Source organism: Orcinus orca, chromosome 2 (assembly GCF_937001465.1).
Source record: "Orcinus orca chromosome 2, mOrcOrc1.1, whole genome shotgun sequence".
NCBI classification, from domain to species: domain Eukaryota; kingdom Metazoa; phylum Chordata; class Mammalia; order Artiodactyla; family Delphinidae; genus Orcinus; species Orcinus orca.
The window spans coordinates 76,575,907-76,580,411 of record NC_064560.1 but is presented as its reverse complement, the minus strand read 5'-3'; the positions used below and the strand labels follow the sequence as shown (position 1 = coordinate 76,580,411).

At 39.2% G+C, this 4,505-nt stretch overlaps 1 pseudogene; it reads left to right on the top strand.

Annotated features, from left to right (window-relative positions):
• The first annotated feature begins 514 nt into the window (after positions 1 to 514).
• Positions 515 to 1,166, top strand: LOC125963533 (cytochrome c oxidase subunit 2-like; annotated as a pseudogene).
• The last annotated feature ends 3,339 nt before the right edge of the window (positions 1,167 to 4,505 follow it).

Sequence of the window (4,505 nt, the reverse complement as noted above, 5' to 3'; positions counted from 1 at the left end):
GTTTGTCCACTGATTCCCACTAATTTCAGGATATACACTCAACCCAACAGGAACAAAAATCCACTTTATAATTACATACGTAGGTGTAAACCTAACATTCTTCCCGCAACACTTCCTAGGCCTATCCGGTATACCTCGACGATACTCCAACTACCCAGTCACCTATACATGAAACACTATCTCATCAATAGGCTCTTTCATCTCACTGACAGCAGTTATTCTAATAATTTTCATCATCTGAGAAACATTCACATCCAAACGAGAGGTATTAACAGTAGACCTCACCTCCACAAACCTTGAATGACTAAAAGGGTGTCCTCCACCATACCACACATTTGAAAAACCAGCATACGTCAACCCAAAATGGTCAAGATAGGAAGGAATCGAACCCCTCTAATAGGTTTCAAGCAAATACCAAAAAACCACTAATGTCTTTCTTTATAAATGAGATATTAGTAAAGCCTTACATAACTTTGTCAAAGGTAAATCACATGTGAAAATCCTGTATATCTCCATGGCATATCCCTTCCAAGTAGGCTTCCAAGACGCAACATCACCTATTACAGAACTCCTACACTTTCATGATCACACATTAATAATCGTTTTCCTAATTAGCTCTATAGTCCTCTACATTATCACCCTAATACTTACAACCAAACTAACACACATACAATAGACGCCCAAGAAGTAGAAATTATTTGAACCATCCTCCCAGCCATCATCTTAATCCTAATCGCCCTGCCCTCCCTACGAATTCTCTACATAATAGACGAAATCAATAATCCCTCTCACCGTAAAAATAGGACACCAGTGATACTGAAGTTATGAATACACCGACAATGAAGACCTAAACTTCGACTCCTACATAATTCCAACCTCAGACCTAAAACCGAGAACTACGATTACTAGAAGTGGACAATCGAATGAGCCTACCCATACAAATAACAATCTGAATATTAGTCTCCTCCGAAGACGTACTACACTCATGAGCTGTCCCCTCCCTAAGCCTAAAAACAGATGCAATCCCTGGACGCCTAAACCAAACAACTTTAATATCAACACGACCAGGTCTATTCTACGGACAGTGTTCAGAAATCTGTGGCTCAAATCACAGCTTCATACCAATCGTTCTCGAACTAGTTCGCCTAGAGAACTTTGAAAAATGATCTGCTATATAACTGTAACTATATATATAACTATAACTATAACCTCATTAAGAAGCTAAACTAGCGTTAACTTTTTTAATTAAAGGTTGAGAGCCGTAAAAGTCCCCTTAATGACATGCCACAACTGGATACATCAGCATGACTCCTTACTATCCTATCTATATTCCTAACCCTCTTCACACTATTCCAGCTAAAAATCTCAAAACATTTCTCCCCCTACCCCAAATTGACACACACCAAATTACAACAATCTTGAAACATCACATGAACGAAAATCTATTTACCCCTTTCACAGTCCCAATAATACTAGGTATCCCTATCACCACTCTAATCATTACATTCCCCACTATATTATTCCCAACACCAAATCGACTAATTAACAATCGCACAGTTTCCATCCAACAATGATTAACCAAACTTACCTCAAAACAACTAATCAATACACAAAACCTCAAAGGACAAACCTGATCACTCTCATCTCACTTCTCCTATTTATTGTCTCTACACATCTTGGAATATTACCCCACTCATTTACACCTACCACCCGACTCTCAATAAATTTAAGAATAGCTATTCCTCTATGAGCTGGTATCGTTATTACAGGTTTCCGCAATAAGGCAAAAATATCCTTAGCACACCTTCTACCACAAGGCATACCTACCTTCCTACTTATTCAACCAGTAGCACTAGCCGTACGACTCACCGCCATTACAGCAGGCCACTTATTACATCTAATTGGAAGAACAACTCTCAAACTAATAAGTACCAGCCTATTCACAGCCCTCATCACATTCACTATCCTCACTCTATTAACCATCCTCGAATTCGCTGTCGCCTTAATTCAAGCCTACGTATTCACTCTACTAGTAAGCCTATATTTGCATGACAATACATAATGACCCACAAACCCCAGTCCTTGACCCCTTACAGGAGCTCTCTCAGCACTTCTTATAACATCGGGCCTAATCATATGGTTCCACTTCAACTCAATAACCCTGCTAGTTTTAAGCTTACTAACAAATATTTTAACAATATATCAATGATGACGAGATATTATCCGAGAAAGCACTTTCCAAGGCCACCACACACCAACGGTCCAAAAAGGACTTCTATATGGAATAATCTTATTTATCCTATCAGAAGTCCTATATTTTACAGGATTTTTCTGAGCCTTTTACCACTCAAGCCTTGTCCCCACTCCTGAACTAGGCAGATGCTGACCACCAACAGGTAGCCACCCTCTAAATCCTCTAGAAATTCCACTTCTCAATACCTCTGTGTTACTAGCCTCTGGTGTATCTATCACTTGAGCGCATCACAGTCTCATAGACAGAAACCGCAAACACATACTTGAAGCTCTTTTCATCACAATCATGTTCGGCCTTTATTTCACCCTACTCCAAGCATCAGAATACTATGAAGCCCCATTCACCATCGCAGACGGAATCTACGGATCCACTTTCTTTGTAGCCGCAGGCTTCCATGGACTACACGTCATCATCGGATCCACTTTTCTCATTGTTTGTTTTATACACCAAATAAAATTCCACTTTACTTCAAGCCACCACTTCGGCTTCGAAGCCGCTGCTTGATACTGACATTTCGTAGACGTATGACTATTTCTCTATGTATCTATCTATTGATAAGGTTCATAGTCCTTTTAGTATTAACAAGTACAACTGACTTCCAGTTAGTTTCGGTGCACCCCGAAAAAGAACAATAAACCTCCTACTAACACTACTAACAAATACAACTCTAGCCTTACTATTTGTATTTATCGCTTTTTGACTACCTCAGCTAAACGTGTACGCAGAAAAAACAAGCACCTACGAATGTGGTTTTGACCCAATAGGATCTGCTCGCCTACCTTTCTCCATAAAATTCTTCCTAGTAGCAATTACCTTTCTTCTCTTTGACTTACAAATCGCCCTCCTACTTCCCCTACCCTGAGCAACCCAAACAGACAACCTAAAAATAATACTCACAATGACCTTATTCTTAATCTCTACTAGCAGCTAGCTTAGCTTACGAATGAACACAAAAGGGCTTAGTATGAGACAAATATGGTACCTAGTTTAAAATAAAACAAGTGGTTTCGACTCACTAGACTGTGATCCAAACTCACAAATACCAAGTGTCTCTAATCCATATAAATATCCTAGTAGCCTTCACCTTACGGGATTACGGGATTATTAATATACCGATTCCACCTCATATCCGCACTACTCTGCTTAGAGGGCGTAATACTATCACTATTCATTCTGTCAGCCCTCACAATCCTAAACTCACACTTCACCCTAGCCAGCATGATACCAATTATTCTCCTACTATTTGCAGCCTGAGAAGCAGCCATCGGACTAACCCTACTAGTCATAATCTCCAACACATCCAGCAGTGACTACGTACAAAATCATTATCTCCAATCTAAAATTCATCATTCCTACCATCATACTGATACCCCTAACTTGATTATCAAAAAACAACTCTACACACCACCAGACGTGAACCTGCCCACTAGAGAGACAATATCCAGCCTCATCCACCACAACACAGGCACTAGTCCCCTCCACCAGGAAGCCTACACAACCCACTGAACCAACCTTAGCCACTGGAGACAGACATCAAAAACAGGAGGAACTACGAACCTGCAGCCTGCAAAAAGGAGACCCCAAACACAGTAAGATAAGCAAAATGAGAAAACAGAAAAACACACAGCAGATAAAGGAACAAGATAAAAATGCACCAGACCTAACAAATGAAGAGGAAATAGGAAGTCTACCTGAAAAAGAATTCAGAATAATGATAGTAAGGTTGATCCAAAATCTTGGAGATAGAATGGACAATAGAATGGACAAAATGCAAGAATCAGTTAACAAGGACCTAGAAGAACTAAAGATGAAACAAGCAACGATGAACAACACAATAAATGAAATTAAAAATACTCTAGATGGGATCAATAGCAGAATAACTGAGGCAGAAGAACGGATAAGTGACCTGGAAGATAAAATACTGGAAATAACTACTGCAAAGCAGAATAAAGAAAAAAGAATGAAAAGAACTGAGGACAGTCTCAGAGACCTCTGGGACAACATTAAATGCACCAACATTCGAATTATAGGGGTTCCAGAAGAAGAAGAGAAAAAGAAAGGGACTGAAAAGATATTTGAAGAGATTATAGTTGAAAACTTCCCTAATATGGGAAAGGAAATAGTTAATAAGTCCAGGAAGCACAGAGAGTCCCATACAAGATAAATACAAGGAGAAATACGCCAAGACACATATTAATCAAACTGTCAAATATTAAATACAAAGAAAGCATATTAAAAGCAGCAAGGGAAA